General features: G+C 35.1%; 1 long non-coding RNA gene and 1 other non-coding gene across 3 annotated transcripts in view; both read right to left on the minus strand.

Moving 5' to 3' along the window:
* LOC121028458 (uncharacterized) overlaps positions 1–23,388 on the minus strand; it is a 207,809-nt gene that overhangs the window by 173,224 nt on the left and 11,197 nt on the right. The gene's annotated exons all lie outside the window — the stretch shown is intronic.
* On the minus strand, positions 10,994–11,100 carry LOC121029056 (U6 spliceosomal RNA). Its single transcript, XR_005789563.1, has one exon. It is a non-coding gene; the product is annotated as a U6 spliceosomal RNA (small nuclear RNA).

The raw sequence follows: 23,388 nt of genomic DNA on the forward strand, positions 1-23,388 counted from the left end.
GGGGAAGGGGCAGAGAGAGAGGGAGACACAGAATCGGAAACAGGCTCCAGGCTCTGAGCCATCAGCCCAGAGCCTGACGCGGGGCTCGAACTCACGGACCGCGAGATCGTGACCTGGCTGAAGTCGGACGCTTAACCGACTGCGCCACCCAGGCGCCCCTCTTCCCTGATTTTCAACAATAACTTTTTCTACAATTTTGAATATCTATAATTATGGTAACAAAAACATAGTTTGACGATGATCCAAATACAGAAGCAGAGAGGAGATGTTTGATTTGTAGGAATTATTTTAAGATGCTATTTTCAAACCAGTTTATTTTTAATATATATCAAATATTTCTTTAAAACACCTACAAAAATTACTTAAATAATTAATAATTTCCCTTTGTCCAAGAGGGGGGTCAAGCTGGCAATTTCTGATACTGACTCTCCCAACATTTCCTGTGAACTTAAAAGAAAAAAGTGAAACCAGAATGGCACCGAAAACTAAGACTTGAAAAGCAACCTGGTACTAAAATCTAGATGGAACTTCTATTTAACAAAAACATACCAAGGAGTTTGGCTTGCACAAATCTGGCTTATACATTTTCTGCAACATAGTGGCCTACTCGCCAAGAAGTAGGTAGATGGAAATTTTCATTATTCTCTTTCTCTAGATGTCATCTTAGAATAGATATATTTGGCTGATTGTCCTAGACTCTGGGTCTGGAGTTCTCTCTTGTCCAGCAAGACAGCAGGACACAGGATTGAAAATGCAAGAGAGGCTAATGTCTGGGAGGAGACAAGAGCCCTGAGTAAGGGTCCTTGGTCCATTTTTATTAAGATCAGAAGGCTTACAAGCGTGATGGATGTGCACAAAGAGACAATGAAACCGTGTACATTAACTCATGGGCATGAGGAACGGGGGTTTTGAAGATATGCAGTGTTAGGGGTTTGGATCAATACAAAACAAAATTCTGGTGCTGGGTGGAAGGTTGTTTACATTAAACATGAGGAACCACTTCTGTTTACCTGAACTGGCCCAGGGCACAGAAGTACAGAGCATGCTACCTCAGGGTCAACAAGGCACCTTTCTTTTGCTAATTAGCTCCCCTCTGGGGAACTTCACCCTGCTGTGGTCTAAAGTTCTGTTTTCCTATTTACCTATTTTTGTCCTTCCTTCCTGTCAAAGCTGCTTTCTGGTATTGCACGAAATTGTGGGGCATTTCCGCCTTGAATACTTCATCTTGTTTACCTCATCTCAGATGTTTTCATCCCGACATTCCTTATTCCTATATCTTTGTCCTATACTGGGGGCCTTAGCCCCATTTACCTAACCTAATCTTGTTTACCCAAACTTTATGCCTTCTTAACCCATCGGTGCAAGCTCAGGAAATTCCTAAGCGTATTCCCCATAGCTGATGTATACCAAGGAGATGACTGCCTCTCCTATTTAAAACTGCATGAATTGCAGAAAGAATGGGTTTACACTTGCACGCACCTACACCACAGTATTACTTTACTATTCTGTTTCTCTTCAGATACTGTGCTTGTGAATGAATGGTGAGGAAATTTGCCAGAAATGGCATACTACACTTTTCGAGGGTGGTCAGCTTAAGTGAGGGAAGAGACAGAAACCCGGTAGCAGCACAGTATGATGGGAGTGATAAATTTTTACCTATTGGACTGGCTCAACGTGCCCAAGAGCCTTGCCATGTGGACAGCAGGGGATTCCATCTGATTAGTCAGGGTATAGCAGTGAATGCCACTAGACACTGGAAAACCTGAGGACTGTCTCACAATAACAACCACTGTCCATTGCATCTTAGGAGTGAGGATCTAGCAGAATGATGCTAATACCCACAAAATGGAGACTAAGCTGGAATAAGAGTATTACTGACATAAAACAGGTTTGTTGGGAAACACCAGAGCTGAGATGCAAAGGCAAAGATGAATATGAAGCTTGTTGAAATAAGGTGAAGCTTCATGGATAAAAGAATACACTCTCAAAATTAAAACCTGCTTTTGGAGGTAATAAATAACAGTATTGATGTAGGAAAAAAAGAATCAAATATTACAGAATATAAACAACCAAAAAAACCTCAACCAGAAGATGGAGGGAAGATAGTAAGTTTAAACAGTAATAAAGAATAGTGTCCATAGGAAGGCGATTGAATAGAATCTAACCTAAAATTAATTACTTATGTCTTAAGGAAGAAGCCAAAACACTTACATAGAATAAGTATTTAAAACATAATTGAAGAAAACATCCTGGAAGTGAAACATGCCAAACTGCACAGATGAAAACGTTCACCATGGTTTAGGCAAAATTAATATAGAAACTAATGACAATCCTGAAAAAGAAATTTAATAACAAAATAAGAGAAAATAAACTATAGGTTTGCAGACATAAAATAAACTAAGAGATCTGACTAAAAACCAAAAATCAAACTGGCTTAATGCTTCTCTCCAACCCTAAATGGTAGTACACCATGGTCAACATGTATAGCATTTTGAAGACAAAGCATCTTAACCCATGAATGACATTTTTAGCCAAACTGCTATTTATGTAAAACAGAGAGTAAGATACTCTCATAAATACAAGGAATTAAAAATATACCAACCATAAATTCTTTCAGAAAATAACACCATCAAAAAATTCACCAGCCATTCATGAAGTATATAAAAAATTAAAAATTGAAGAATAGGGATTTGTGGTACAAATTTTTAGTAGCATTCACTAAAATCATTTAAATAGTGATGCAAGATTGTGAATATATAAAAACAGTTTTTGGAAGGAAACCTCAAGTTGTAAAAGCATCATTTAATAAGAATAATTCAATCTATAATTCAAGATGTATAAAAAAGATGAAAATTGAAAATGCAGGGAGGGCAGATATTTTATTTTAAAAAGCCAATAATATTGTATTACACAGGGAGATGTTAGAAGACACTGTTTTATTTTTTTGATACTGTTTTATTTTGACCTGGGTAATTCAAATTTTTCATATTAAGGCATTTATAAAAAGATGAATTATTTCAAACCTTCAGGAAAGCATAGAGTGATAAAATATCCATGTACCTACCACCCAGATTAAAGAGATTTTGTTATCTATGCTTCACATCCCTTCTCCCCCCCTCCCCATTTTATTATTTTCATAAATAAAAAAATACCATGAAGCAGATCATGGCACTTATTCCCCTCCCACCTGTTCAATCACCCCACTTTCTAGTTTCCACCACAATCCTGAAGTGTATCCTGCCTGTTTTGTTTCTCTGGTTACCAAACATGTTTTCATCTTTCACCAAAGTGGAAAACTGATATATGTGTTTTAAAATTCTACAGAATGTATCATGATTTACGTATCATTTTAAAACAATATTGAGTGAAAAATGCAAACTGCAGAATTATGGAAATCCTACAGCAGTTAAAATGAATGAACTTGATTTATATGTACTAACATAAATGAATCTTTTTTTTTCATAAATGAATCTTAAAAACATATTATACAGCATAAAAGCTGGGTTTTGTAATAATCTAGTGTTGATACATATAAATCAAATTTAATAACTCTTGCAGCTGTGTGGCTTTCTGCCATATAAATATACCACAATTTATTCATCTACTTTTTTATTAAAGGATATTTAGCTTGTTTCCAGCTATTTCCTATTTCAGGTAATTATACAATGGACATCTTTGTACATATCTCTTTGTGTGATTACATGAATGATTCTTTAGAGTATACATCTAATAGAGGAAGTGTTGGAACACTAAGCATGTACATTTTCAGCTTTTATAGGCATTTTCAAATTATGCTCCAAAGGTGCTGTACTAGTCCTATGTATGCATTTACTCAGATTCTCATAATACTCTGCAGTGCCAGACTTTTATTTTTTATTTTTTTTAATGTTTATTTATTTATTTATTGTGAGAAAAAGAGAGAGAGTGCATGTGGGAGGGGCAGACAGCGAGGAAGAGAGAGGTTCCCAAGCAGGTTCTGTACTGTCCGTTCAGGGACTGCAGGGCTCAATCTCACCAACCATGAGATAATGATCTGAGCTGAATCAAGCATCAGACACTTAAGGACTGAGCCACCCAGGTGCCCTGTGCATTGTCAGACTTTAAAAATTTGCCTCTCCCTCACTGCTGGGTGAAGTTCAATATCTTTTCATGCGTTTAGCCGTTTTAGTTGATGTTCATGTTTATTCTTCTGTAATTCATATGTATATGTAAAATATATATCATATGTATCATATATATACTGTATGTATTTGCCATTTTAAGTTGGTGTGCTTGTTGGTTGTTTTTTTAAATATAGCTTCCAGGAGTTTTTATATGATCTGGATATCCCAAATTTATCTGTTATATATTTTGAAAATATCTTTCTGCTGTGAATATATTTTCACCATTTCTCTTATTTCTGTTTTATTTATTACTGCATTCTCTTTGTAATCCATGTTTTCTTGTCTTGTTTGATAAATGTGTCTGTACTCCAAAGTCACAAATATTTTTCTACATTTTCTTCTAGAATTTTTGATTTGTGCTTTACATTTAAGTCTTTAATAAGGGAAACCATGTGTCCCATTCTGCTAAACAGGGTCTCAAGTGTTTTAGAATTTATCCAAGATATTTCACTGTATAATGAAATATTGCGATTAATAGTTACATTAAAATAACCCATTATTTCCTTAGCAGACTTCCTCTTTAGATTTCCAACTTCTGCCAGGGTCTTGTCTGATAAGTCTTTTCTACTGTAGCAATGGAGTTCAAATTTTTTGAGTCATAATTAAATCCAAGAGATGGCCAATGATTACCCTTCTCTATTCCCAACCTTTTCCAGGTATAATGTTACCAATTTCTCCTTTTCAAGGATAGTGTACAATGAGTGCTCTCCAATGTGAAGAAACAGGAACAACTTGCTCCCAGTGTTTTGTGTTTGTAAAAGTATTACACTCCATCATCTTGCCAGCTACTTGGTGCGGCAGCCAGGTGTGCAATGGCCTGTGAGACCCAGTATCTCCAGACTGCTATATAATAGGAGTTTATGAAATATATGTATGGGAGACAGAGGTTGAGCAATTTTGCTCTGGTACATATTGAGAGTAGTCTGAATTCTCTTGCTTAAGTGGCTTTATAATATATCACATATTACAAATCTACAGTATTTGTTTATTGTTTGGTCATGCTTTTTAATTTTGCAATAAGCCCTTTTGCATCAGTGAGCTGGGTATAAAAAGTCCATGTTTAATAAAAAAAATAAGTATTAATTCCTATTTCTCAATAAAGTTGATGAAGACACATATGATTGAAGGACTATGGAGGCCCTAGTAATAACATCAACCACAAGAAAAACAGAAGATATAAATCTACTGAAGTATCAGTATCTACTTCAAAATGAGCAGTTAATTGGAGAAGATTAAAGATGATAATTTAAGATATGTAGATGCAGAAGGTGGATGATGTACAACTCTGTGAACACTGACTTTTCCCTTAGATCAAACGATTACTCTTCTAAATTAATTTCACTCATGTTCAAGCCAAGTTGTTTTCATGTTATGTGTGAAAAGTACATCAATAACTGTTAATGTGTTACTTTAACTGGCAGAAGTAAAATTTTAAAGAATTAAATAAGAGTTTTTTTTCTTTCCAGTGTTATCAAATGTCTTAAATAGAAGATCACTTAATTCAACTTGAACCACATCTTAATTTTTCATCTTGTTAGTGAAATCAAAGTGAAGTTTTTGGAAATTCATTCTATCTGAGGCAAACAACAGATCTTACTTATATTCCTATTATGAATGCAGTTAAAATAATAAGTAGTGAATATAATATTATTTGTTTTGTGATAATAACATAAATAAAAATATTTCTGGAGCACAGAATAATGTAAAAAAAGTTATTATTAAATTAAGCACACTGTCCGTAGGAATGTAAAAGGGTGCAGCCTCTATAGAAAACAGTATGAAGGTTTCTCAAACATTAAATATAGAACTACCACATGATCCAGCAATTCCGTTTCTGAAAATAATCTGAAAATAATGGGAAAACTAACTCAAAAAAGTATCTACAGTATCATATTCACTCTAGCATCATTTGCAATAGCTAAGATACAGAAACAGCTGAAGTGTCCATCAACAGATAAATGGTGAAGAAAATGTGGTGTATACAATGAAATACCATTTAGACTTAAAAAGGAAGGAAACCTTGCCATATGTAATAACATGGATGAAGCTGGAAGACATTATGCTAAATGAATTAAGCCAGTTACAAAAGTCACAAAAGCAAAAAAACAAAACAAAACGAAAAACTGCATGATGCCACTTATATAAAGTATCTAAAATACTCAAACTCATAGACAGTAGAATGGTGGTTGCCAAGGACTGACTGAGAGGGGAAAACAGAGAGGTGCTATTTGACTGGTGTCAAGTTTCAGATACACAAGATGAAATTCTACAGATCTGTTGTACCATTTAATGCCTATAGTTAATAATACTTAAAAATTGGTTGACCAGATGCCATATTGTGTTCTTACTACAATAAAAGAAGCTTATAAAAACATTAAAAATACATTTGCAATTAGTTGTAGTGCAACAGTAAATGAATCACAAAATGTGATGAAGTCAATATTGAATAAAGCAACACTTCACACATAATTTATCTCACTGTTAACCATCATAAAATGAATTTTATAGGTATTAAAGCTTTAAATATATACTTTCTCACCACCCCCCCTCCCCCCCACTGGGGGGGGGTGGGGGATTTAATATGAATTTGATATAAAATTTAATATGAATTTGTCTTGTAAAGTTTGGCTATATTTTATTCAAAATTCTTTGGAAATCCTCAAAGTATTCCACAAAACGAATGCTAAATATCTGAGTGTGGTTTTGATTTATTTTTCCCTGATGAGGAGCGATGTTGAGCACATATAAGATTTATTTTTGAAATATCTTTAATTATTCTGATTTGTGGGAAGAATATTTTGATGAAGCACCTTTAAAAAAAATAGATACCATTATATTCTCTGGGAATGAAATAAAATTGATAAAATCTATAATTGTGAAAATCTTAATTTGCTGAAAAATTCAGAATATTCATCAATTTAAACAACTTATTTCATAATTTAAAAGGTATTTGTCATGCAGCTACTCCAAATGGAGGTAAAAAAAAGATAGCATGAAAATACTCAGGCTAAAATTTTTTTATATTGTAATAAAAAAAAAGAAAGTAGTTATTTTGTTGATCATATAAGCTAAACCATTGAATATACAAAACTGGGCTTATTATACATGCTAGGCAAAGGACATCATTTTGACAGCGTTTCAGTCTGTCTTAAATGGGGAAGTTAGGAAAGGGTTTCAGGAACTGGAGTTAGTTATGGATGGTTTTATGGCAGAAGTGAGCAAGCACGGTCTGGGCAAAGATTTGCCAGATTTATAAATAAGCAACTTGCTGGAATAGTCAGTGGCCTTTGAAATATAAGGATCTGTGAGCTAGTAGTGCTACTGTTATCTTAGCTTGATAAACGAGACCTAAAATGCTACAACATTGCATTTGCACTTAAATTGTGTTGCAGTGTATCTGTTTGCAAATCACAGTTGTTTTTTTCTTTCTCTTTCTTACTTTTCTCTCTTTCTTCCTCTCTCTCTCTCTCTCTCTCTCTTTAATGTTTATTTATTTTTGAGAGAGGAAGAGAGAGAGACTGAGTGCAAGCAGGGGAGGGCAGAGAGAGAGGGAGACACAGAATCTGAAGCAGGCTCCAGGTTCCAAGCTGTCAGCACAGAGCCCAATGCAGGGCTCGAGCCCATAAACCTTGAGATCATGACCTGAGCCAAAGTTGGATGCTTAACTGACTGAGCCACCCAGGCGTCCCTCTTTCTTTCATTGTCATGTTCTGCTTCAAGTTTCATTTCCATACCAATAAATATACTTCTACATACACACACAAAATTCTGACAGAATAACATTCTAAATGTTTGAATAAACCATAACTTATTTAACCAATCCACCATTATTGAGCACACAGGTGATTTTCATTTTGTTAATGTTATACAATGTTTATCCTTGTACATATATCAGTGAGCATTTGCCCAGTTATTTCCTTAAGATAAATTTTTAGAATTTGGATTGCTGGTCAAAGAAAGGAATTTAAAAAAAGGTTTCTGATAAAAATGATCAAAGTACTCTACAGAGACTCTGTCAGCTATGTATTGGCTTTTTGGTTTCTCTCTATCAGATCAAGACTAACTCATTTATTTATTAATTTAACAAATATTCTTTTAATGCCTATTACATGCCAGGCATTAAGTAATGCTGGTGTTTATGATTTATACAGTCCCAGTCTTAATGAATCATGATGGTAGAGAAGTTGGAAGGGCTTAACATGTGCCCTTAGAATGTGGTGGCTCCATTTCACTCAGTGAAGTGTGGAGAGGTCTGGCTAGAGCTGCCAATAAAGCAGGAGATGGAGAGAACAACACAGTGAGCAGCTGGCACTTCTACTGGTTAGCACGGGGTGTTTGATATTTCCTGTGAGCCATACAGACACTGAAGAAGGCCAGGAGCTGTCTCAAGGATTGCCTGCATGGCTAAAAGGAATATAACAACAACAACAACAAAAAAGACTGGAGGAAAACTACCAGAGGTGGGAGCAAAGCTAGGATGGGAGTAGGAGTTGTATAAAATCAGGAGAGTGGCTGTGTGCTTCAGGGAATGGCATAGAACAGTACAAAGCCTGCAAAGGGAATCTCAGAAGAATCCACAACAATATCTCTTGAAAGAGAGTTGGCTTGTGTATGCCTGGCATGAAAGAAGGTACCACCAGCCATGTTACAGCAGCCTCTGTCTCCAAACACTCCCTCCCACCCCACAAGGCTGGAAGAGCAATGTGGGGAGAAGTGAAAAGGTGACCATGCCCCCATTCTTCACTGCATGTCCCCAACCTGAAAGTCGGCCCGAGCTGGGGAGGAAAACAGTTTTGAATTAAATGAAAGTTTGAAATTTTAATTTAGTTGAGTCTAAATTTTTTGTTACCTGAAGTTGAGGTGATTTCCATAGCTGGGAATGAATTTAAAGCTACAGAATCTGCCTGCAGTATAGCCAAAGGGCAGTGAAAGAGATCTAGCAGAAGACATCTGAAGGCAGTAAACAGGTAGAAATAAAGCTGTTTTACAATTGTATTTTGACAAGTTCAGTCTGTGCAATAAACTGGTTAAATAGGCAATTACAGTAAGATCAACAACTGCTACTGAAGTAAAGTCAGCTTTGTCAGCTATATATAATCAGCTATACAAGCAGGGTACTAACCTGGACTTCAAAGCCCATGAAGGATCCTGTGAAATGTAATTTTGCAATTTAATTGAAAATTGAAAATGCAATTGAAAGCAGCCTGACTGTAGGAACTGGCTACTTTTATAGTAGATAGTGAACACGCCTCTTCTTTTTTCTGGGAAGTGACCAGCAAAGCAGGAGTGAGAAATGTAGTTCTTCAATGTAACATCCACATTCAAGAATTTCCAGATGCTTGGGTCCAGTTAACAGGAATAGATTAGGCCACTCACTTTCTTTGTTACCCTGACAGTGTTTCTACAATAAAATGAAAAAATGCATCATAAACCACCTACTTCTGTAACTCTTTCATCCTAGTGTGGTAAATAGGATATGAGCAAAGAATTACCAAAAAAAAAAAAAAAAAAGTGCTGGAGGAATGAACAGCAACTAGAAAATGAAGGCATTGAGACCCATATTTAAAGAATGCAGATGTTATCTTGAAGACCACAGGAGCCATTAGAAGATTTTAAGCATGGGAGATGCCCTGATTACAATGAGAAAGTTGGAGAAAATATCAGAGGCAGAATGACCACTTAGGAGGTCATAGCAATAATGTGATTGAGAAATTAAGAGAATCTAATGTAAGGATATAACTGTGCCTATAATTGGAAGTAGAATCGCCAGGAACCTACGTGGCTAGCTAGAGATGGAGAATGCTTATAAGGCAATGCTTGGCAGCAGGGTGCTTGAGGGGGTTCTGCTACACCTTACTCATCCCATGGCACAGAGTCAACAAAAACCACAAGGAGAAAGCCACACATTAATTTTTAACATAGTAATTCCTTCCACTTGTAAATATAGCCATATGGTGCCCTGGAATTTGACACAACAGAGTAGTATCCTTCTGTTGAGAGGATTAAGAAGAGGAAAAAGGGAAGATCTGGGAGAGCAAAAGAGGGTGTTTGAGGAAGGAAGTATGATGAGAGGGAGCTGTTTGGGAGCATTGCTTTCCCTGTGATTCTCTGTTAATCCTTTCAATTACCTGCTTAGATCAAGTTTAAACCAGTTTCCAGGATATGAAACCTGGAATCATGTCATGACCAATTTTGTATTAAATTCTCTACTAGATTTTCTTCAACATCATAAGATATTCCTGGGAAAGGGGGTGGGTAGGGCTGTATGCACTGTGGGTGTGGCATGATCATGCTGTCAGAAGAGACCTCAGAGTAGAGGTCACAGTGGTCTGAGGTACTGATATCTGTCAGCAATGACCTGTGATGTTCTGCAGGTCTGTGATATAGGAGGAAGGAAGATGGTGAAAGGCATTGATAAAAGGGGCTTGTACTTGGATCCAAACATTGGCACTAAGTTTTGACTCTAATAGCAATGGCCACTTTATTATCTTTTTTAGAGACTCCATGAATTAAGCAAAGATTGTGGAGCGTGAGTGGATAGTTCAGGGTCCCTTGACTCTGAGTATGCTCATTGATGAAAAAGGCAGGTTCCAGTCCTGTCACCTCAGCTCCAGATGCTATAGCCCATGTAAGTTGAAGGGCCAAGTTCAGGCTGGAAATGGTTAGGTTTGTTTCTTTAGTTTGTAGATAGACTATAAGGACTATTTGATGGGATTACATGCATTAATCACTCAGAATTCTGTGGGTACTTAAGAGCACTAACAGAAGGCTGATGCTGGCCCTGAGATTAAAAAAAAAAAAAATGCTCTTTTACTGTTTGTTTTTTTTTTGGAAATATGGAATGCCTCATGAATTTGCATGTTATCCTCATGCAGAGGACATGCTAATGTTCTCTGTATCATTTCAATTTTAGTATATGTGCTGCTGAAGTGAGCATCTCTTTTACTTTTTAATCAAGAAGTTGATTGGCTTTGTTGTCTTCATTTGGTTTTTTGACTTTCAGGCGCAATTGAAAAAAGTCAAAATATGTTTATGGCTCATTTTCAATGAATGAGAACAATGAACTTAAGTATTTCACCCTAATTTTATCTATCTATCTATCTCTCTATCCATCTATCTATCGAGAAAGAGTGAGCGAGAGAGGGAGAGACAGAGGGAGAGAAAGTGAGCACACTGGAGTGGGAGAGGGGCCATGGAGAGGGAGAGAGAATCTCAAGCAGGCTCTATGCCCACTCTCATCATCATGAGATCCTGGCCTGAGCTGAAATCAAGAGTTGGATGCTTAGCCAACTAAACCACTCAGGTGACCCTTTTATTTTATTTTTTATTTAAAATTATATATTTACATAAGCACAGATAAGTTTTTTAGTGTGAATTTTAAATTTGATAAAAGAAGGAATCAAATCTTTTTATTCTGCATATATGAATTCTTATATAATTCTGCTGATTATATAAACCTCATATTAAACTTATAATTTCATTGTTTGCAAGGAAGCAGCTCACACTGAAGCTCCTATTGTTTTTATTTCTTTGCCAACTAAAAGTAAACAGGTTCTGGAATTATTTTTAGGTGCAATTTGCACATCCTGAAAAACAGTGACTAAGGAAAACATGCATGAACAAGCAAACAACAACAACAAACAAGCATGAAATAAGATTTCAATACTCCAGAAGTAAACTATCTCACAGGTCTTAGTTCATGACTTTTCTAATCATCACCTCTGCCAATAAAATCTTTTATTAGTCATTATCATTACATTATACCTTATATGTCTTCAAATATGAACAGTTTTAAAGTCTCTGAACTCTATCCTTCACACTGTACATATTCTTTTCTTTGGGACGTCACATTATTTAATTCAAGAAAGAGTCATTTTGAACTTTATTATGAGCATACAGAGCTGTGATTCATGACTCATGAATCAAAATTCTAGGATCCTCTAACTGAGCTGTATAAAATCTTAAAACATCCCAAGATAATATCGTATGTTGCCAATTGGTTGAGGAGTGCCTTATTGATATTTTCATTCTACTTCTCCAGTCTGTCTACAGTGCCTTTTGCAATGCTTAAATTTATTGTTAAAAGTGTCCATGGATACCTACCAATAATAGAAAAACACATAGAATTTGGGGGAAAAACGGTAATATAACTGCTAGGTATGTTTTTATGTCTGATTGCATATTCTTTTCTGTCTGTAAATGTTATTGTAGGCTTATTATATTCTCAGTGGTTCACTAGAGAATATAATAAGCCTACAATTAAACAATTGAAGGATCAATGTCATGTCTTTAATTTCTTATGCACTCTCAATTGTTTAATATTTTATTTGCATAGACGAATACACAAGGATAACTATGTACAGTGACATATGTTGACATGTATATTATATCAACATTTAGGTTGAATGTTATGCATTACAGGTGTAGGCACTGATAAGAACGAATGATCAATGAGGGCAAGAGAAATGAAAGGAGGCTTCATTAAGAAAGTGAAGCTTGGGGGGCGCCTGGGTGGCGCAGTCGGTTAAGCGTCCGACTTCAGCCAGGTCACGATCTCGCGCTCCGTGAGTTCGAGCCCCGCGTCAGGCTCTGGGCTGATGGCTTAGAGCCTGGAGCCTGTTTCCGATTCTGTGTCTCCCTCTCTCTGCTCCTCCCCCGTTCATGCTCTGTCTCTCTCTGTCCCAAAAATAAATAAACGTTGGAAAAAAAATATATAAAATCATAAATAAAAAAAAAAAAAAAAAAAAAAAAAAAGAAAGTGAAGCTTGGGATGCCTGGGTGGCTCAGTTGGTTAAGCATCCAACTTCGGCTCAGGTCATGATCTCACAATTCATGAGTTCAAGCTCCGCATTGGGCTCTGTGCTAGCAGCTCAGTGCCTGGAGCCTGCTTCAAATTCTGTCTCCCTCTCTTCTGCCCCTCCCCCACTTGCACTCTGTCACTCTGTCTCAAAAAAAACTAAAGCAAAAACAAACAAAGAAACCGAGGCTTAAAATTGACTTTGAGGAATGGATAGAATTTATGCAAGCAGAGTGACAATGGTTTATCAAGCAAGGAATCAAGCAAGTGCAAGGCGCTTTTATGGAGAGGTGAAGAAACCAGTCCACCTGTGGGGATGACAGTTATAGGCATGGTGGGAAATAACATCTAGAAGAATGAGGTCACATGTCCATATTGCTGCTAGCTCTGAAAAACAGGACTGAATACATTCTTTTCATCATTCAACTCAATAGACATTATGTACCTATGAGATAGGACAATGTGTTAGGCAAAGGGAATATATGTGAGACAATGTGGGGGAAATGGTTAAGTAGTATGGCAGAATCAAAATGGTGTGTAGAACAGTTATTGCAAAATTAGCCTGCAGAAAATAGATATTTATTAAGAAATCATCACATAGAGCAAGTTTCTAGAAGGAACAAAAACATTTTAGAGTCTCAAGTAATGCACTGTACTAATCAGGATGATTTGTCATTTTTAGACCATATGAAGGTTCTCTAACAATTTATTCTCACTTCTGAATCATCCCTGCTCTCAGACTGCTCTCACTTGCTGATTTGTATGGAGTGAGTTATGCTCACAAATATATATTATGCTCGCAAATATATATTACTTTTCTTCTAGGGAAGGCTCTCTGGCCAACTATTTCTTTATCTTTGATTGTTCAGCTGTCATATCTTCTCATTCTCTAATTTACATTTTCTCAAAAAAAAAGAGGAGCATTCTCTTTCTATCACTGAGCAAATTGTAAGTTTCTATTATGTTCAGGAATGTTTTTTTTCTTTTATAATACAAAGCTTTTCAAAACCGAGAAATAATGCAAACAAATGTATTTTCCACAGTCAGTGGAAGTAAGGATGAGGAAAGGGTGGAAGGGGTTAGAAAATATATTTACAGCTGAAGCAAAAGTGCTTGAGATGCATAAAATACAAAGTAAGGAATCCAATCCTTCTTCAATTATATTTGTTAAGATCTTTTTCTTTTCTTATGAATAGAACTAGGAATGGAAGTGTAAGTTACAGAAATAGTGGAGCTATACCATTGCCCATGTTTTAGATATAAGTAGTAGTATGATTTCAGAAAGAATTTTCTCTGACATTCTTCAACAGTGCAAATATATCATGTATCAGGTTTCAATATTTCTTGATATTAACAGTGACCAACTGGGCATTTGTAGGTTTATTATAAGAAAATAAAATTTAAATGGCAGCCTAATAGCTACTGAGATACAACCTTAGAGGTTAGCAGGTGATGGGTTAATTTCTTACAGGAAAGAACTGCTTTCCATTTTTATTCACCTAGGGAGATGGGTCAGAATAATTGGACAAGTCTGTAGTCCCTGGGCTTTGCAAGGGGCATAGGTGAAAATATAATTTGTGAAAATTGGAAGCTAATTATCTTCAGCAATGAAATAGTGACCAGATGTTTTCTTCTGCATAAAGTGAGAATTTGGGGACAGCTTAATAGTAAATAAGACATTTTTAGAGGCTATACAATCCCCCAGATTATGCTGAATTGGGTTATAATTTCTAATTTGATTGAGATGTTCTTGTAAAATTTTTAAAAACTAGTAAAGTTAAACATCTAAAAATAACACACTTGCTTTAAAAATACTCTTTAGCTTTTGGTAATTTAGTAATCTCTGCATGGATAAACTATGAAATTGGTACCATTTTCATTGGCTAACTTATAAATTACTCACTACCGCTGGATACTGCAAAATGAAAATAATTTTTGTTATACTCTTCAGGGTATTTTGTAGGAAAGAAGCAAAGGTGAAGCACCATTTCATTTAATGTTTGACCAAAAGGACCACTTAATGTGGCACTGTTACAGATCTTAAAGGAACTGGGTAAGTGAATTTTATAGCATAGTACAATGAGGAAACTTAGAATAACTTGAATATTCCTTTTCTAGTCATGTTGGTCATCTTAAATGGGCAGGGAATGAACAAAGGCTTTTAAGAATAAGAGTTCCAGGCATCTGGGTGGCTGTTGGTTGAGCATCCAATTTGATTTCAGCTCTAGTCATGATCCCAGGGTCGTGGGATTGAGTCCTGCACTGGACTCCACACTGAGCATGGAGCCTGCTTAAGATTCTCTCTCTCCTGCCCTCCTCCCCCACTCACACTTTCCCTCTCTCTAAAAAATTAAAAGAAAAAAAGACTAAATTCCATTTAGGAAGGCAGAGAAGGAAAATAAAATTGACACATAAAATATCCTAAAATTAATCTAAGTTTTATTTTTTTTTAATTTTTTAATGTTTTTATTTATTTTTGAGACAGAGAGAGACAGAGCATGAGCAGGGGAGGGGCAGAGAGAGAGGGAGACACAGAATGAGAAGCAGGCTCCAGGCTCTGAGCTGTCAGCACAGAGCCCGACGCGGGGCTCAAACTCACGGGCTGTGAGATCATGACCTGAGCTGAAGTCGGACGCTTAACCGACCAAGCCACCCAGGCGCCCCAATCTAAGTGTTATAATTACATCTTTTATGAGAAAAAATAACTAAATATATTTTGCAATAATTTGGCTTGAAAGTGACCAATTTGGGTGTAGTTATTAACCTTGTCCTATACCCATTAAAACAGTGATGTATCATTAAAAAAAATCAAAATCAGTTTTTGGAATCATAAAGGCCACGGAGTCTATTACTGATTGCTTTCCAAGTTGGAATTATCTTCTCTGTCAATTTCTGTGTGACATTAATTAAATTTTTCTGACATTCACACGTTTCAATTATCCATATAGGTGAATATGATGTTTAAAAATCCTGTTCTCATTAATGTAAAACAAAATGTGAGTTCTGAAATGATTCATTAGCAGAGAGATTCAGGAATGGAAAAAGTACAAGCAGTGTTAGGGTCATGCGAACACATTTATATATCAAATATCAAGTATTAATAATGCTTTTAAGGTTACTTTTATATAAATGAGGTACTGCCATGGAGGGAGACATACCAAAGTCCTCAAAAGATAATGAACTCCAAAATTCTTAGTCTAAAGGCTTAGTTTGCATTACCTAAATAAGTCAAGTAAGTGTACTACCAGTTCATTTGGCTTTCTAATATGCAAAATCTATATAAATGCTATTATCACTTCTTTTGACCTATTTGATTGGATATGATGTGATTGAATTAAGGAGGATTCAGCTTAATCATCACTTTCCTGGCTCTCTTGGCTTGTGGGTCCACATTTGTCTCAGTCTCTCACCCCTAAATGGAAGAAATCTAAATATCTTTGGTTTTATTACTCAGTATTAAATCACAATTCTGCTGCATGTTTTATTCTTTCTTCCTTAGTTGCAATGATAGATTCTCCATCTTATTCCTTGCAGATCTGCTTAGAACTTTGGATGTTGAAACTGTTCTTCATGGTTGTATTTTTGTATTATATACCCAATGCTACTTTGTATATTGAATATTTAAAAATCCATACATTACTGTCATAAATTCTATCCTTATTTTCATAGATGTCCCTTTATACTGTCTCTCATTTTATGCTATTTTCACAATATTTCTGTCTCATCTAGCAAAGGGGACAATTATTTTTTTAATGCTTATGTTTCAGAGAGAGACACTGAGTGGGTGGGGGAGGGACAGGAGAGAGGGAGACACAGAATCTGAAGCGGGTTCCAGGCTCTGAGCTGTCAGCACAGACCCTGACATCGGGCTCAAGCCCACAAACCGCGAGATCATGACTTGAGCTGAAGTCAGATAGATGCTTAACCAACCGAGCCACCCAGAAGCCCCACAAAGAGGACAATTATAAAACAAATATGCAAAATGCACAACTTTCCTACAAGCAACAGAACAACTAGTTAAAATACTAATGTAAAAGGTTAAAATATATCCATCATATAAAATAATAGCTTATTATCATTAATATATAAAAAGCACACTCATAATTTGAAAAAAGCCCAACCAAAAATAAGCAAAGAATAACAAAAGTAAGTGACAAAAGAAAAAATATAAAGCCACTAAAGATATGTTAAATTATGAACTGTTAGTTGGTGAGGGTTTTTTAAATGGTCAGTCTAATGTATTTCTTAGGAAAATGTAAATTGAAACAAATATTTTCTGAGGTGATTTGCAAAATACAACAAAAATCTTGAAAAGATCCATAAAATTTGATGAAATAATTCCATTCATGGATTTTTTGCTAAAGAAACCATGAATGCATACAAGGATTTCTGTATAAAAGCAAGAAAAATGTAAGTCTAAATACCCAAGAAAAAAGTATAGAATTAATACATAATATTGTAGTAGAGACTAGTACAACAGAGGAAAGGGCAGTAGAATCAGAATGCTTAAAATTAAATCTGAATTTCTCACTTATGAACTGTGTATCTTAGAGTCTTCATATAATCTTTATTTAACTTGGATTTCTCATCTATGAAATGTGAATAATCTCAAAATATTAAGAGGAATAATCTCAAAATATTGACAGGATTAATGAGATAATACTATAAGCACTTGGAACAATGTCTACCATGTAGAAGCACTCAGTAAAATTTATCTATTGCTGTTTGATGAAATATTATGAAGTCATAAGATCATGTTGTTAAATATTAGTAATATGAAAATTATGAGCATTATGTTAAGTAAATAAGTATGAATCATATAATATTTCAATATAATGAAGTCAATATTTTTGAACTATCTCCTAATAATGTTCCCTTCCTGTAGTCTAGTTTCTTTCCCAGCATCCCTTTTTCACTTATAACTTCAGAAAATGGGAGAGCGAATGCCACCAGAGAAACAGAAGCACAGGCATGTACTGATATGACAGAATTCCAGTTACCACAGTTTAGTTAGACAATACTAGCTCCCAAACCAACGTGGTTTAACTTTCAGTGATCATGGTATATTAACTGTAAGTGCATAAAGTATATACTTCACCACTAGTTCTGTAGTCCACAAATCACTATATAAATAATAGATATAAACTATGATCAGTGACCAATCACATAACTTCTTTCAAAGTCTGTTGATGATTTGTTATTGTGCAAATGTTAGTTCGTGAACAGAGAGCAAAGCATGTAATTGTGTTGCCTCCTTGTGTCCAGATAATAAATCCATCTGACATAGCTTTAGCTTACAGAAGCTTACTCCTGACTTCAAAAGCCACCTTGGGATGGAGGGAGGGAAAACATTTTAAAAGGGACTGACAGGGAGTTTAAATTTTAAATATACCGAACTTTTACCAGAAATATTTTAAAACCAGGATTGGATATAGGTTTTATTTTTGTACACATTTTTTTACATATTACATATGTATAACATTTGACCTCTCTATGATTATATAAAAAGGACCAGAAGAGCCAAAGTGATATTGAGGAAACAGAACAAAGCTGGAACCATTACCCTTCCCATTTCAAAATATATTACATAGCTATAGTAATGAAAACAGTTGGTACTGAATAAAGAGAGACATATAGAACAAGAGAACAGAATAGAGCCCAGAAATAAACCTACACATATACAAATCAATTGATCTTCAACAAGGGAGCCAAAAATAAGCAGTGGAAAGAGAATAGTCTCTTCAACATATACTGATAGGAAAACTGGATATCCACAATGCAAAACAATGAAACTGAACCACTATATTACATCATACACAAAAATCAACTCAAAATGGATTAAAACCTGAAATTTTAAAACTCCCAGAAGAACACATAGGGTAAAGCTTCATGACATTGGTTTTGGCAATGAGTTCATGAATATGACATTTAAAGCACAAGCAACAAAAGCAAGAACAAGTGGAATCATACCAAATTCAAAAGCCTTTGCATAGTAAAGTAAACACTCAATATGGTGAAAAGGCAATCAACAGAATGAGACAAAATATTAATAACCATATATCTGATAAGAGGTTAATTTCCAAAATACGTAAGGAATTCCTACAGCTCCAGAGCAGAAAAAAACAATTTAAAAATGGATAAAGGACTTGAGTACACATTTCTTCAAAAAAGACACACGAGTGGCCAGTAGGGCCATTTTTCAAAGGTGACCAACATCACTAATCATCAGAGAAATGCAAATCAAAACCACAATGAGAAATCACCTGGCACCTGTTATAATTAGCATATATATATGATAATGATACATATACATAACTACATATGGTGTGAATACATATCATTATATATACACACACACACATATATATGCACATACATATACATATACATATACATATACATATACCATGAAAACAATAACAAGTGATGGCCAGATTGTGAAGAAATTCTAACACTTACAAAAGAACTCTTAAATAAGAAAACAAATGACACAATTAAAAACTGGGCCAAATACCTTAGCAGATACCTCACCAAAAAAGATATAAATATGGTAAATAAACACATGAAAAAAATGACCCATGTCATGCCATCAGGGAAATGCAAATTAAAATGACAATGAGATACTACCACACACATATTAGAATGGCTGTCACCCAGAACACTTGTCCATGCCAAATATTGGCAAGGATGGAGAGCAACAGGAGCTCCTCTTCACTGCCAGAGGAAATGCAAATATTTCCCCTTTGGAAGACAGTTTGGCCATTTCCTACAATAATAAACATACTCTCACCATATGATGCAACGATCTTTCTCCTTGGTATTTACCTAAAGGAGTTGAAAACCTAAATGTCTGCACAAAAACCTGCATGTGGCTGTTTATAGCAGTTTTATTCAAAATTGCCCAAACTTGAAAGCCACCAAGATGTCCTTCAGTGGGTCAATGGATAAATAAGCTGTAGCACATCCAGACAATGGAATATTATTCATTGTTAAAAAGAAATGAACTGTCAAGCCATGAGAAGACATAGTGGAGGCTTAAATGCATACTAAGTGAAAGAAACTAATCTGGAAAAGCTACATGCCGTGTGACTTCAACTATATGACAGTCAGGAAAAGGCAAAATTATGGAGATGACCAAAAGATCAGTCATTGACTGTGGTGGAGGAGGAGAGGTGAATAGGCATAGCACACAGGATTTTTAAGACACTGAATGTGATCTACAAGATGCTATAATGATATTTGTCATTATACATTAACCCATAGAATGTACAACACCATGAGTGAAACCTAATGGAAACTATGGATTTGGAGTTATTATGATATGTCAGTGTAGGTTCATCCTTGGTTAAAAAAAAATGCACCAATCTGGTTAGTGATGTTGATGATGGGGAAGGCTATGAATGTGTGGGACCAGGAAATATATGGGAAATATCTGTACCTCCCTCTCAATTTTGTTATAAACCTAAAACTGCTCTAAAAAAATAGGTCGTTAATAATTTTTTTTAAAAAAAATGAGGGAATAGATTTCCCTCCCCTCCTTTCCTTTAGGACATTTACTTTAGAAAACTTGAAATTGCTAACTACTTTCTCCTCTATTTGAAATGTATATAAATTCTTTTGAAAGCCAAGTAGGCCTTTTGTCAGCTTTATAACCAGGCATGTCTCTCTCAAGTACTTGGAATCCTCTGTGAAATATAAAGATCAAAGGAGGTAATACCATTATCTCTGGATTTCTGTGGAAAGGTTGGTGCCTAACATATGTGTGCATCTTGCTTCAAGTTACAAAACTACCTCCTGTCATAAAGATATGAGAACTTTGCTTCTACTTTGGGTAAAGTTAATTAGCTAATCTCAATCACCAGGTAAATAAATTGAACTAAGTGTGAGAAATGGTTTTGTTAAGTCTTACTAGAGGACTGGTTATTGGTTATCTTCACAACATGTGTAATGGATTGTATATGCTTGGTTATATAAAAGGTTGAGATTTCTTTCTGTTTTTGTAATCTCAGCAGATTGCCTGTAATGTGCATCACATGCTGATTTAATGATTACTCAATAACAAAAGTGTTCTCTTCTTCTATTACTTTTGTGGAGTGGTTTTTCTGGGTTGGGAGATTTGTTTTTTTTTTTTTTATGTTTATTTATTTTTGAGAGAGACAGAGACAGAATGCGAGTGGGTTAGAGGTAGAGAGAGAGGCAGACAGAGAAGCAGAAGCAGACTCCAGGCTCTGAGCTGTCAGCAGAGAGCCAGACGCGGGGCTCAAACTCAGGAGCTGTGCGATCATGACCTGAGCCGAAGTCGGCCGCTCAACCGACTGAGCCACCCAGGCGTCCTGAGATTTGGTTTTAATTAGATTTCTCCAACACTACAAAATATTCCCCCACAAATGTTATAATTTAAATGATTTTGTTTGGTTTGAATCTAAGTTACTTTCAAAATTTCACTAGTAATAACACTGTGATAAAATATAACATTAATATTCATCTGAATTTCTAGTTTTTCAAACGGCTTCAAACAAAGAAACTGAGGCAAAGATTAAACTTTATTTAGCTCTTTATAAATGTACAGTAGTCTCATTTACTATGTGTTCCTGAAAATATATATAAAAGTAAAACACACAAAAATCAAGCAATAAATTTACATGTTATAATGGGGGTTCCATTCTCATATCATTAGAAAAAGATAATATTCCTACTTGTTGTCAATGCTTACTTTCTTACTCCTAAGAATTAAGAAATGTGTACATAGTTATAAAAACATTAAGTAGATAAAGCATTAAGTCCCAATAGGTTCATATTCTGAAATAAATTTTACCTTACATTCTCACTTTTCTGCCTTCCTCAAAGTGACCCTTAATAGACAGATAGCTTTTTAAAATGTGTAATAGAAGGGTGGGCTGATGGTGATTTTTGCAAAGGAATAAAGAGCAGGAGATTATAATGCTGATTTTGATGCTATTTTATCACTTTTCCTAAAACTTTTCAAGTAAAGATTTAATGAAATGCTTGCTAAAAGTGCTGTTGTAACCAGTATTCATATAAAAGCTCTAGGAAACTATGCATTTTCATCTTACTGAGAGCTATTAATTCTTACCATTTTATTATAGGAAAGTCAATCAAACTCAAAAGTAGAGACAACAGTTTAATGGACTCTCATATACTCAGCTTCAGCTATTGACAATTCTTACTTTACCTATACCTATACCCTACCCATTAAGCACCCCAAAAGTAGTTTTTCACTTAAAAATATTTCAGCATATAACTTAAAAGATCTCTAAAAGAAATCTTTTACCAATGTAATCATATTGCCATTTTACTATATTATTATTTTCACGTCCCATAATATTAAAAATAATTTCTTAATGTAATTAACATCTCCCTGGTTATCTTTTCTAATTTTTTAAAAATTTGTTCACATTGGAATCCATATAAAGCTCACATATTTTAATTGGTATATCTTTTAAATCACTTTTTATCTGTTGATTCTCTCTGCCCTTTTTCTTCCCTTAGCGTTTATTTGTTGAAGAATCCAGTTCATTCTTCTGTAGAGTTTTTTCTGTACATCCTACATTTTGCTGATTGTATCCTTGTGTTATCAAATTAACATACCACTCTGCTCCCTGGATAGCCTATAAAATGGTAGTTAGATCTAGAGGATTGTTGAGACTCAAGTTTGATATTCTAGGGGTTCTATACTTCCACCAGAAGATACATAATGCCTGATGTGTGTATGTGTGTGTGTGTGTGTGTGTGAGTGTGTGTGTGAGTGTGTGTGTATGCATGTGTGTGTATATGTCCAAGTATGTGTGATGTCAGCAGCCTTTGGTGATCATTATCTAGATCATTTAATTCAGGTTAAAAATTATGATTATCTTATTCTATAATTTCTGCTTTCATGTCTTAGCTAGAAGATTTCTATAAAAAGAAATTTTATGAATTATTTGATTATAGTAATATACAGTTCATATAGAAAAATTAAGCATACATTCATTTATTTTATTTCCTGTATGATTGCTTCCCTACCATGTTCCAGAGGTGATCAATGAACTTGTAGTGTTTATTTTATTTTTTGCTATTATCCTAAACTTACAGATTTAAGAGCATTAAAAGAGTTTAAATACATTGCAATCAATATTCTTGCTAATGTTCAAAGATAACTGTATTTAACTATTCAGAGTCTCCTGGAGTTCATTTTCTGAGTCCTTTGACAGAAAACCAGCAATCTGATACTTCTTTGTTTTTTTTGGCATATTAAGATGTTCTCAGTTCAGTTTGCACACTTTTTGCTCTCAATCTAGAATCAGTCATTTCTCCAAGGAACTCTGGTTCCTTTTATGAGAAAAATATATTGGGGGCACCTGGATGGCTCAATAGGTTAAGCTTCCAATTCCTGGTTTTGGTTCAGGTCATGATCTCATGGCTCCTAAA

Source organism: Herpailurus yagouaroundi, unplaced genomic scaffold (genome assembly GCF_014898765.1).
Source record: "Herpailurus yagouaroundi ecotype Mexico unplaced genomic scaffold, PumYag 100, whole genome shotgun sequence".
Taxonomy (NCBI): domain Eukaryota; kingdom Metazoa; phylum Chordata; class Mammalia; order Carnivora; family Felidae; genus Herpailurus; species Herpailurus yagouaroundi.